Here is a 14210-nt window from a genome sequence, read left to right on the forward strand (position 1 = left end):
GATTTCCACTGTGACTATACCAATTTATATTTCCATCAACAGTACACAATGGTTACCTTTCCCTATGTCCTCCATATCATTTGCAGTTGTTTTCTAGATGATAGTCATTGTTACTGAGAAAAGCTATAATCTCAATGTAGTTTAATTTGCATTTCTTTTAAGGCTAAGAAATGTACTTATGGTCATTTTAAGTTCTTCTTTTGAGAACTGTTTGATTTGCCTATTTGAATTATTTGTTCTTTTGTTATTTTTTGAACTTTTATATAGCTGGATATCAATCCCTTGTCTGTTGAATAGCTGGCAAAGATTTTTCTTCCATTCTGTATGCTTTCTCTTCACTATGGCAATTGTTTCCTTTGCAGAACCTTTATAATTTGATGCATTCCCATATGTCAATTCTTGCTTCTGTTTCCTGAGCTGTTAGAGTCCTATTAAGAAAGTTATTGCCTCTGCCTACATCTTGAAGAGTTTTCCATGGCAGTTTTCAGTTTCAGGTCATATATTAAAGGTCTTTGATTCATTTGAATTTATTTTTGTACAGTATGAGAAGTAGGGATCTAAATTCAGTCTTCCACATGTGGATTTTGTTGAAGAGATGATATATTTTTGTCATTTTAAGACAAATTAATCCCCCATTTTAGTAGTGGGGGCTTCTTTATGGATCTTGTATTCTGTTCTGTTGGTCTGTATGTCTGTTTTTGTGTGGATACCATGCTGATTTTGCTACTATTGCTCTGTAATATAATTTTAGTTAGGTATTATTATAACTCCCACATTGTCTTTTTGCTCAGTATTGCTTTGGGTATTTGGGGTCTTTTGTTTCCATCTAAAATTTTAGGATTGTTACTTTCTATTACTTGAAAAAAGCCATTGGTATGTTGATGAAGATTGGATTGAATCTGTAGATCACTTTTGGTGATTTAGTCATTTCCACAGTGTTCATTTTGCTAATCCACGAACATATTAAGTTTCCATCTCCTGGTGCCTTCTTCCATTTCTTTCTTCAGATTTCTTTCACATTCTAGGTTAGGTTTATTCTCAGGTATTTTTTTTGAGGCTGTTACAAATGGGGTAGTTTTCCTGATTTCTTTCTCAGCATGTTGTTATTGGAATATAGAAAAGCTCATGCTTTTCTTATATGAATTTTGTAGCCCTTCCTTTTGTTGAAAGTGTTTATTGGATATGAGTCTTTTAGTACAGTCTTCAGGGTCAATTAAGTATATAATCATCGCATCTGATAACAGAAAATCTGAGTTATTCCTTTCCTATTTGTATTGCTTTTGATCCTTTCTCTTGCCTTACTGCTCTTGATAAGCTTTCAAGCATTAGGTTGAAGAAGTGGAGAGAGTGGTCACCCTTCTTTTATTCCTGATGCTAATGCTTTCTGTATTTCAGTATGTAGTACAATTTTTGCTATAGATTTTTGGCTTTGTGAGTAAGGTGGCATTTTTCTCTTGCAGCTTTTAACATCTTTTCTTTGTGCTCTAGTCCTGACATTTTAAGCATAATGCATTGTGTAGAGTTTCTCTTCTGGGGTTCCATATGCCTCCTGTAGTTGAATGTACATCTCTTTCTGAGATATGAAACATTTTCTGCTATAATTTCATTGAATAGTTTTCATATGCCTTTAGTTTGTTTTTCAGCTCCTTCTATACCATGAATTCTTAGGCTTAGTCTATATTATATCCCAGCATTTTCAAAGTTTTGCTTATAATCTTTTGTTTTCCTTTTTTGCTATCTGAATATAGCAAATATAAATATATAAATATCCTTACTCTTGTCTTTAATTCCTAAAACTTTTCCCTCTGCATACTTCCATCTGTTGACAGTGCTTTTTACTGTGTGCTTTTTTTGTTTATTGAGTTTTTTCATTTTCAACACTTCCATTTTTTCCAGAATCATAATATCTTTGCTATATTTCTCATCCATGTTGCTGATGTTTTAATATAGGTCTTGAATTAACTTCCTTTCTTCATTCATCTGTTTGGTTGAATGATATTTCAAACCATTGATCATTTTTAAAATACACTTTTGAATTATTCATCTAGCATTTCAGCCATTTCAATTATATGAAGTTACAAACTTTTGCAGGCATCATATGTGTCATAGATTTCTAAGGTGTGAGTTGGTAAAAGAATTTACTAAGACAGGAGAGTAAGAAAAGCAAAGATTTATTAGGACACCATTGAAAGGGAGGGATGGTGAGCATTATGCACACAGACAGGGTTGAGAGTAGGTTATGCCTTAGCTTCATCTACTTTTGATTGGCTGTCTCCCTTTTTGTGGACCTTACTGATTGGTTATCTCTATACTCTGGGTGCTCTTGAGATCATATAAATCTTTCAATTCTTACTGATTGTTTGTTTCTTCCTTAGGTCGTGGTTTGAATTTCGGGTACACAGGAACTTGGCTTTTACTTCTGCATTCCATCTGGTCCATTTGTCTGCTTGGCTCACCTCCACATTCCAACTAGCCTTTGGCATTTTTCTGTCCACCATATCTCCTTAAAATGGGAGTCTCCTCTACAATGTTGCCTTGATTTTTTATATTTTGTATGTTTCTGCTTTGCTATTTGCACATCAGCTGGGATGGACTTCTTTTTGTTTTTATTTTATTTTATGTTATTTTGTTTGTTTGTTTGTTTTTGTTGGGTCTTCCTAGTAGAGAGTCTTCTCTTGAGGTCCCAATCCCTATTACCACTCAAGGAGGAAAAGCAGGCAGGAGTAACAACCACAACAATTCAAAACACATCAGATGTTTAAACGTAGTATGAAATGATTGGAATCATCAACTACATCCCCAATAAGGTTAGCAAGGAAAGGAACTAGAATACTTACAGGATATGCTAGGAGTAAAAGTTATTAGATATAAAGGTATAATGATTAAGTACTAAAAAGAAGGAGGTTTGGAGAAAGGAAAAAAGGAGATAGGAAGTAAAATAGAAAAGAGGAAAATAATATGAGGTGGAGGTAGAAGAAAAATTAGAATGATGGTGACAGAGAACAAGGGCAAAATGAATACATCAATAGGCAAAATGATCAAAAGACAAAAAAGTGAAAGAACAAAATAAGAACTATTAAATCTGACTACAACTGTCACTACAAAAATTATAAATAAATTAAACATCAGTCAATATTTCTTCTTTACTCAGGGAAAGAGAGTGGATTTCTATGCATGGGTGAGCTGCTTTTTTTTTGTTTGTTTTTCCTCTCTGAATTTGTAAGAAGTTAGTGGTGGAGTCTATTAAGGGGCTGAGAGCTGACCTGCCTTCCTTGTTGGGTTGAATTCAGGGCAGTGCTTACCTGTTAGCAGGCCTGCAAGGAATTTAGGGGCCTGCCCTCATCAGTTCCTGGTAAGTGACCAGAGGAACCCTTCAGGTTGGATATCTCAGTATTGGTTTATCTTGGAAAATAAATTCCTGAGCAGTTGCAGCTGTCCATCAATCTCTCTGGTCCTCTGTATGTGTACAAAGTGGTCAAGACAATATAGTTTGCACTGGTTATATAAGGCATTAAACTCTAATTGATCCCAGTTGCCTTAGCTTCACAATTTTACTTTAGCACAGATAATTTATGTCTTTCCTCTTACTAGAGTTAGGCTGGTGTTATAGATCCTGCTGTGCTGCCACTGCAGGAATCTTCACTCACAGCTCGGTGGCTATTGTTTCAATGATTTTCAACTTTGGCTTTGCAGATGAACTCCCCTGTCATTTACCCCAATCCCACAAGTAGATTCTGTTGTTGAATCTGACGGCAAGTCACTCTTTTTTGCAGTGGAGGGGGGAAGTCTTTGGGTTTGGATACACATATCTAAAAAAAAAAAAAAAAGAAGCTTGGCTCCACTCTTGTGTCCAAGTGCTGCACAGAAGATCTCCCATGTTGGATTTTATTTTTGTAGTATGCTTGTGGCTACGGATCTTTAGAGATCTTCCCTTGTATGCTTGTCCTTTGCTTATAGCCCTACTGGTCGGGATTTCCTCCCAGCTTCTCTAATGTTTTTCTCCATGCTCTTTGTTAAAGTTCACTATTTTCTTTATAAGTCCATAAATCAATAATCCTGTATTTCATCAGGATTCCATCTATTATTGCCTTGCTTTGTTTTCCCCTGTATCCCTTTTACTGGCCTCCTTCCTCTCACTGAGCCATGATACCTGTGATTTTGTTCAAGTTTGTGGAGTTGCAAGAAAGCACTTGTTGTCTCTAAACTGCCATTTATTTTTTTTCTTTCTTTTTCTCTTTTGTTTTCTTTTGGGGGAATACTGGGATTTGAACTCAGAGCCTCATGCTTGCTAGGCAAATGTTCTACCACTTGAACCATATCTCCAGTCCTCCATTTGGATTTGACAATGTCCATCTATATGCTAGGTACTGATTAACATATTTAGAAAATATTCATTTTTTAAGAATCATCCTTAATTTTATACTTTGGGATATTTTACTTTATTCTCCAGAACCAAGGTTATTATCAGATAACTGTTTTTCTCATTGAATTCTTGTTTTGGTAACATACACTATTGGATGATACTTTTAAAATAGTAAACACAGTTGATTATTTCTTATGCCTGGTAGCTACAAACACCATGATATAAGAGGAAATTTTATTTAGTTTATAATTCCAAAGTAAATACATTTATAAAAGGTTTGTAAAGAAACATGAAAGAGATATGAATGTTTGTGTTGAATCATTTTCTTAATTTTGAATGTTTAATCACTGTCCTTTGGTAGGAACTAAGAGGAATCATTCAACTTCCACTTAATGAGTACTTGCCTATCTCCAGATTTTGCTGCTATAAGGAGTGCTACCCACTTCCAAGTTTGCACTCATATTGGCTCCTAGCAATACTATCATAGTACTTACAAATATAGCAGAGCAATAGGCAGAAAATCAGAGAAAACTTATGTACCAAAAGAGGACAATAGCCCCACCAGGACACTTGAAAGTTTGACTGGCCCTCTCCTAAAGCAGAAAAGTTCAACAGAGGGCTTTTTCTTCACTCCCTAAGCAGTGAATCAGCCCCTGAACCATACATCTAATTCAGGCTTCTGACTCAGTCAGGGCAGAACTGAGCCCTAGCTACTAACAAAGACCTGTGAGGATGATGCTGGAAGAACAAACAAGAGTCTGGTGAGGGAAGGGGAAACTTTATTATTGTTTAAAACAGAAAGAAGGGGACCTGAGCATCTAGGAAGGGGAGAATGAGAGCTTTTCACAGGAAGATTTCAGCATCTCAGAGTTCAGGACATGGGGGACAAGAGGAGAAGCAGCAGGCTGGTACAAGTCTTCTGCACATTGGTTCTTCTAGCATTCTTGTCTGAAGTCCTCACAGCCTAGATCAGCAGCAGCCCCCAGAGCAGCAGTCAGATCCTCCAGACTGCTGGCCACTGCCACAGCTGCTGCCACAACAGCCACTGCTGCCTCCACTGCTACAGCAGCCACTGCTGCCACCACTGTCACAGCAGCCAGAGCTCCGGTGTCTGCGTCGGAGAGATCGGCGAGGTCTGTGGTGGCTCAGGCAGCAGCTGCCACCCCCAGAACTGCAGCAGCCCCCAGAGCTGGAGCCACAGCAAGAAGAAACTGGAGGGCACTTAGGGGGACATTTTGGGGGGCATTTTGGAGTAGGGCACTTAGGAGGACACTTGGGGGTGCACTTGGAAGGAGGCTGGCACTGCTGCTGGCTCTGCTGGCAGGACATGTTGGTGGGCAGTTATTCAGGAGCTGAGAGAACAATACAGAAATCAGACCCAGAACAAGGAGGCCACCTTGCCTACTCTGACCTGCTTAGCATTACTTATAATCACATAAATGCTACTTATAATCACATAACTCTCGGGTAGTTTTACTCTAATACTTCATCATACTCTCACAAATTCATCATCATCTTCTCTGTAGAAATAGACGATATTATTATAAGTTAGATGATAATTATAGTCTTTTATATAATGTCAGTAAAATAATATCAAATGACATTATAAACTCTATCTGTGTCAAAGACTTATTCGTGAAGGAGGAGACTATTCCATGGATTCATCAGACATTGAAATTCCCCAATTTAAGGGTCATTTCAGAAAAAAATATTTTAAAAAACAAAATGTAATCATTCCTTCTTGCCTTAAGTTGTAAGATGGTTTCACTCTGCAGATCACTATTGCAAAGGCTCTTAGAGATTACCACTCAGGAAGCTCACACCCTAAGAAAAAAACTGATGGACCTATCAATCCCTGCAGATCTAAGAGTTGAACCCCAACCCTTCATATAAGGATAGAACTCAGATGTCTTCAAATCACCACCTGTGCAGGGGTATAAATGGCAAGTCTTAGCCTAGTAGTGTCCTAATCATCCTGGCAAGTGTGTGAACAAATATACCCATGGCTCCATAGGTTTCCTAAGCCTAAAGCTGGCTCCAGGTGTTCCTTTGCTAGTGTGGACAGGACTATATTTTCAGAGGTAGGCTCTCCTCTTGAGGTCTGACCAAGTGGAGCCACTCTCTGTGCTTCAGCATCCCCTGCCCTAAGTGGCCACTCTACTGAAGAACTTCTCTCCAGAGCCAAAGGCACAAGTACCCAGCTCTCCATCAAACCTCTCAGTGGTGCCAGAGTTCCCTTTTTTTCCCACTCCTCAGTCTTCCCTAAACTCTGTCAACCTGGCTTCAAGCCCTCAGGGCTGTGGCCAGCTTCCTCTTCAGTTCTAGTCTGGCCATCTCACTGGACAAGCCCCTGCTGCTGTTCCCATTGGACACTTACTGTGATTACAGGCAGCACAAGATCTGTAGGCACCTCAGGAGGTGAGTGAATGGAGATGCTCTGGTCCTGAGCCCTTTTATCCTGGCCACAGGCTAGTCCCAGCCTGTGAGACAGGATCTGGATACGGGAAGGCCTGCCTCTTGATGTCCACATGGTCCTGTTATGTCTCATAACTAGATGATCCACACCTGCCTCTGTCCATGGGGATGAGGTATGCTGATTCCAGCTTGTACTATGACTGAAGTAAGGAAGTGAATTCCTGGCATCATTAGCCTCATTTCTTTAAAGGGTACTGGCTGACAGTGTCTCATTTCTGTCTTTCTCATTTTCTCTCTAAGGTGATCTAGGCTCCAGGTAGCCTGGGTTGAACTACTCAAAATAACCTGTGGTTTTCATGAATGTCTATTTTTGTCCCCTTGCTCTGCCAAACTGTACTATGTGGGCATAGTATAGACATCTACACAAGTAAAATCCTGGAAGAAAAACTTGGCTTGTTACTGGGATGTGATAGGTAGGGACTTTAAAATCTATTTAACCTGCATAATTCCGCCGTTATGAATGATAATATTGGAAGATTAATGATAATTTGTTGTAACAGTATGACAAAAGTCAATGAAGTAATACACACACACACACACACACACACAGACCCAGAAACAGCACGTGAAAGAGAAACTAGAACAAGGAAGACCCTCATTCTCTTGAAAAGTGAAACATTTTTAAGTGCTAAATAGATGGCAAAGAAACTGATCTCTTTAAAAATGATTGGAAGTGGATGGATATAATTAAAGCAAGTCACACATGTTTGAAATGTCACAGTGAGACATTTCATATTATTCAATCAGTACGCATTAATAATAACACATAAAGCATGGTTTCCTTCTAGAAAGAGGTCTCGTTTTTTGATATTTGTTTTTATTTAGTTTTCTTTTATTTTTCTATAGGAGACAATGAATTAGCATTTCATCCTTGTACTTAGCCATGTTCTTCTTCTCTATAAAGTTCCAATTTTAAATAAGGGGAGCTGGAGCAAGCAGATTTCTTTCTTCTGAAATTGCCTTTTTTTTCTAGTAGGACTCAGATGTATCTGCAGTAAGATATGAAACAGGAAATGAGAGAAAGCAGAAGCAGCAGCTTTGCTCTTTTCATTAGTGTAAGGTTTTAGATTTTGGGGGATCATATGAAGAAGAAATGATGGCGGTCACAGGTATTAAAATGGAGGAAAAGGGAGAGGCTCTGTGATGTTGTAAGTCTACTCCTTCTTGTGGGGCAATATGGCTAACAGGAGCACATCCTCACCTGTAAGGAAGCTGGTGACAGTTAAGAACAGCAATCCTTAATATTTCACATGAATGTGCTTATGCTGGTAGTTTTTAAGCCCCCCCCTTCTCTCTCCATCTCCCGGGATTTCAGGAGTTTCCTCCATTGCCACAGGAATATATTATAATATCATGAAATATAAAAGGGGTGTTTAGAACTTGAACATTTATAGGAAAGAATCAGGATTTATTTTAGGGTAAGTACACTGGCAGAGATAGTTATGACTGTGAGAGTACTCAAAAACTAGATAAATTCAAGTAGATGTAGGCAAATCAAAGTTGATTGAATTCAGAAAGGTGCTGGTCTGCTTTTCCTCAGACATTGGTGGCCTCTTAAATTGCCAAGCCTTTGGAAATAATATCTGGGTCACAATGGGCAATGTGGAGATATATATATTAATAAACATGTAGAGAGAAACTACAAATTTAGTGATACATTGGGAATGATTCCATCTATCCATCATCCCTCTTTTTTCCTCAGTTCATCAACTATTTACACATTCTCAGATTCAAACAAAATACTGTTTCCAAATCCTGTTGTCTTTTCTTGATTCTGTTCTAGTATCATTTGTCTTTCCTCAATTCTGTTCTGGTGTCATATTCAAGAAAATCTTCCCACTCCTATGGAATAAATAACACCAAGACATTCACAAATTCTTGTTCAGGACCACACACTGGTTAGGGGATAAGTCAAAAATCCTACTGAGAAATATCTTTCATACTTTACCTCTACTTTAAGCATTTGTCATCCACCATTAGAAATGTTCTAAGCTGAGTTGTTACTTTCTGCACTTTGCTTACGCTTCTCCCTGTGGCATGTCCTGGCCTCAGTCCTGCCACAACAGTGCAACTCAGTTCCCCATGTTTTCTTTGCATCCATCATGTGACATACTGTTTAAATTATAATAATTTCTTTTTGGGGGGTACTGGGTCTTGATCTCAGGGCCTTAACCTTAAACCACTCCACCAGCCCTATTTTTGTGAAGGGTTTTTCCAGATAGGGTCTTGAGGAACTATTTGCCCGAGCTGGCTTAGAACTGTGATCCTCCTGATATCTGTCTCCTGAGTAGCTAGGATTACAGGCAAAGGCCACAAGTATCCAGCTAAACTATAATAATTTCTTGACAGCTGTCATGGGCTTTATATTTCTTTGCCTATATGAGTTCAACACACAGCTAGGCACATAGTGGATACTTCATGATTTTGAGACCTCTCACTAGCATTAGCATTGACTTTATAATTTATAAATAGAAATTCCTTAAACTTTAGGCCAGGCTCATAGGCATCTACAACCTGAGACAGACATGGTGAGATATGAGCAGTCACATCACCTTGAGAGATATGCCACTGTCTCACTTGGGAATGCCATTGTTCTGCTCAGGTCATTCCAAAGGATTTAGTTACAGGGAGTGTCAGGTATTGATTCCTGGATTTTCACAATGGCAGGTCTACTAAGAGGTTCAACTACTGACTTCTAGGATGGTGAGACAGAGATGCCATTTGCTCCATGCTTCTGGCTCCATGCAGGGTAGCACTCAAGCGTTTAGGTGATCTGCCTTGGATGGAACTGATAAGTAAGCTACATACTTGCATGAAGAATATTGGAATTTAAGCCTTGGCTATGTGCTGTGAAGGCTTCGATGTCAAAGTCCATGTTAACATCTTGATCATAAAACCATTTACTTAATGAGGGTTTCCATTCATTCAGGTGTCTCTCTTTCATATAGTAAATTATCCACCATCTTATGGAATATAAGAGAATGCTCTGGATTCTAACTACAAGTAATTCAAACTGAATAATTGCCTTTTCTCTGTGCTCCAGAGTCAGAACCAAATAAGTCATTTTTCTTTTGTTTCTCCATCTCTACATATCCTTTAAACAATAATAAATTATTAAACAATGATCATGTAGAAAATTCAGTTAATATTTAAGGAACATCTTTAAACCTATACTATTGGATGTGTGTTAATGCTTTTTTAATATGTTGACTACATACGTAGTCAAACTGTTGCAAACTCTCTCATTCCTTCCAAATTGTTGCTGTGAGCTTTGTTTTTAAAAATTTTTGGTAAATCATACCACACAAAATTTACCATCTTAGGCAATTTATCTCAAGAGTTTTAAATAAAATTACATTGTGTTGTCACCATCCTCCAAAAAGTTTATCATCTTGTGCAACTGAAGCTCTGCACTCACTAATCAACAGTTCTGCATTCCTGTCTATAGTTCATCTAAACCATCATTCTATTTTTCTGTTTCTGAATCTGACTACTCTCAGTACCCCACATAAATACAATTATGCAATATTAGTATTTTTGTCAGTGGCTTATTTTACTTAGTATAACATGTGTAAGTTTCATCTATCCTACTTAAACCATTTGTGTAAATTTTTCCATTTTAAAAGAAATATAAAACTCCATTGTATGTATGTTTTACATACAATATATCACATATTTTATAGCTATAAAATTCTCTCTTAATACTACTTTCTCTGCATCCTATGTTTGGCATACTGTTTTCATTTTTATTTGTCTCAATATATTTTATAATTTACTTTGCAATTTTTCACTTGGATTTACTATTGCTACCATGTGTATTGTTTAATTTTGACATATTTGTTGATTTTTCTGCTTTCCTTTTACTATTTATTACTAGCTTCATTTGATTTTGATTAGAAAACATTGTTTGGTTTCAGTATTTTTAAACTCATTAAGATTTGTTTTGCATTCTTCCATATGTTCAGTCCTAAATAAATTGCATGTACACTTGGGAAAAATGGGCGCTGTGCTGATTCTGGGCAGTGTTCTGCATATAGCCATTAGTTCCAACTGGTGCATAGTTGCTAAAATCTCTATGTACTTTTTGATGTTTTATATGGTTGTTCTATTATGACACGTGGAGTATTAAAGTCTCTTACTATTATTGTAGGTTCTCTATTTCTCCTTTCAATTCTATCTATATTGTCATCATATATGACAATATATATGTATATAGGGAGAGAGAGAGAGAGAGAGAGAAACTATGAGTCTGATGTCTAATTTGTATTCTTTGAAACTTGGGTTTGAACTCAGGACTTTGCCCTTACTGCTTGAGCCACATCTCCAGTCCAGCTCATATATTTTTATGATTATTATATATTCCTGTTAAATTATCCCCTTTATTATTATATAATGTCCTTTTCTATTGAAATGTTTTTGACATGAACTCTTTTTTAAAATCGTTTGTTTTCTTCATTTGTTTTCACTATCTTCTTATTTTCCTCAGACCTAATAATTTTAGTTGACCTGTTCTCAAATTTGCTCATTATTCTCATTGTTTTGTGTGAATCTGCTATGGAATTCCTATGGAGAAATTTTCAAATGAGTTATTACAGTTCTCAGCTTGAGTGTTTCTGTTTGGTTCATTCTTCATATATTTTATCTGTTAATAGTTTAATTCATTCTTATATAATTTTCCTGATTTCACTTAGCTGTCTGTCCATATTTTCCATGTGCTCTCTAAACATATTTAACATAGGTGTTTGTAAAGTCTTCTTTAAGGAATCCATTGGCTTGTGTTTCTTAAAAGACAAGATTATGGGGATTTATTTTACTCGTATTAATGGGACATGTTTCCATCTCTCTTTGTGTGCTGTGTGATCTTTTGTCAAAAAAACAGCCCCCTCTCTCAACTGTTAGAAAATTGCTGTGGGGAGGGGAATACCTTCACGGTTATTCCGTTGTGAGGCATGGTGAGAACTCTCTGGGTTCTTCCAAACCTTTTCTGGAGATTTATCTTTGCTGAACATAAGTATGTGTGCTTTTGGTCCAGTTCCCTGGATTGCTTTTAAATATCTGTTGCACTGGACTTTTACTCCTGCTTTTCACAGAATCTCAGCCAGTGCTAGTCCGCTGCTCCTATCTCTTGGATACCAGCACAGACAAATCTGTAGTCTCTCTGAAGCTCTTGCTTGCCACAATGTAGCTGCTGGATTCTGTAACTTTATATCTAATATCCATCTGCTCCACTGCCTTATCAGTGATCCAAAGTTAAGCAAGACAAAATAACGCCTCCAGCAGTCCCTAACCAGCCAAATTATTTCATGCAAGTGCCAGTCTCTTTGCTTCATGCCAAGGGAGCCTGAAGAAATTCAGTCTCCTCCTGATTATACCGTATCTGCCAAGAATGTGATGATGCTATATGGGGACAAAAGCATCATGAAATTTCTTGCTGCTTGGTTGTTTCTCTCAAGGTTAGAGGTTCATTTGGTTGCTCCAGCTTCTTTACTGGTTTCTACACTACCTGTAGTTATTTTTGTGTGTATATACTTGTTTTTTCAGTGTTTCTGGGTGGTGCTAAGCCCTGGAACATCCTATCCATAATCTTGTTGATGTCATTACTGCAGTGAGCCATCATATACATCTCTGTTCATTGCTATATTTTATCACATTTGGCTAATGTTAGAACATATTCATGTAAAAATAGTAGGTTCATTTTAAACTATAATTCAACTAATGCAATAACTTTTATTGGATGAGTAAATAAATTAAAAAGTTTATTTCATGAATTGTTATACCAATTTGCATTTCTAATGGGAAAGAATAGGTAATTGATTGCATATACCTTTATGAAAAATGCTTTTGACACTTTAATCTTTGCCAATATATTTTGAAAATAATACTTCCCTTCCAATAAGATGAATCCATATTTCTTCTTTATTAGTAAAGTTGGATAGTTTTTATAATGTATGTTACAGATCACTGATTTTTCTTCCAGATAATTTTATAATTGAATTTGATGAATTCTGCTCAATCTTCTGTATGAATGTTTGCTTGTTACTTTTAATTTATATGACCCTATATGCTTATGCTTATCCTTTTACTGTCATTTGCATTATATTTTTGTAGGTTATGTTTGGTTACTATCATTTTAGCAGTTCTTTTTGCAAATTTTAAATTAATATTCTTTAAATATTCTAGATTTAATTTTTTTTAATTTGTACAAATTAATGGGTTTCATCAGGACAGTTTCCCACTTGCCTGCTGTGTACTTTGATCTTATTCATCACTAATCACCCTCACTTTTACTCCTTTCTCCTCCCACTATCACCCCTAACTTGTTCCTCTTCTGTTTTTAAAAACCTAGATTTTTTAAATTGCTTCTTAAAAATCTACATTTTCACAAATGAGAGAAAACATGAGATATTTGTCATCAGAATTTCTGTATATTCTCTCCATCTTGTCTGTCTCTCCTACTCTCAACTTTTGAGGCCCTGCCCAGCCTTCCTTCCTACTCTGGTCTGGGTATCTTTCTATGGAAGTCCATACAGATTTTCCCAGTGGACACTTACTGAGGTCACAGGCAGCATGTGATCCTTGGCCACCTCAGGAAGCAAGTGGATGGAGATGCTGTAGTCCAATACCTTTTTATCCAGACCTTAGCTCTGCCCTCACAATGTGAGACAAGGCCTGGGCTTGGGAAGACACTCTCTTGCTGTCCACATGGCCCATGTGACAGGTTACAACTGGATTCTTCTCACTCCATGGGCATAGGACAACTGTTCCCAACTTGAAATATGAAAATGAAGGGTGGGTGAGTTCCTACCATCATCTGCCATAATCCTTTGTGGTGCTGCCTCACAGTGCTTTTCGTGAAGTTTAGTTCTCAAACTTTCCCACTTTCCTTCTGCAATGTTCATTCATGAAATCCAGGACTCCAGATTTAAACAAAGAAACATAGATGCCCCCCAGGTGTTTTCACATTGCCCTTGGAAGCTAGTTTACCTGTGTATGCATGTGGGTTTATGTGTTTGTTTCTAAATGTGGTGCATGCACTAGATACGGATTCTATGGAGCACACATTCCAAAGTAGCTCTGTATGTTAAGAAGAGCTTGATTTTGTAAAGTTTCTTAGATGTTAGTTTTGTGGCTTTGGAGCCAGACATCCTTGGCACAAATTCTTGCTCTAACTCTACATGTGTAACCACATGTGGTATGAATTGTTTTAGTTCATGCTTACCTTGGAATTTATTTCTCCATCAGTTTTAAAGAAAGGATAACTTTGATGGATATAGCATTCTTTGTTGCCAAAACTTACTTACTCTCAGGACTTGAAATATGCTATTGTGTGCTTTCCTATACTTTAGAGTTTCTAAAATCCATATACCTAGGA

Source organism: Castor canadensis, chromosome 11 (assembly GCF_047511655.1).
Source record: "Castor canadensis chromosome 11, mCasCan1.hap1v2, whole genome shotgun sequence".
In the NCBI taxonomy this organism is placed as follows: Eukaryota; Metazoa; Chordata; class Mammalia; order Rodentia; family Castoridae; genus Castor; species Castor canadensis.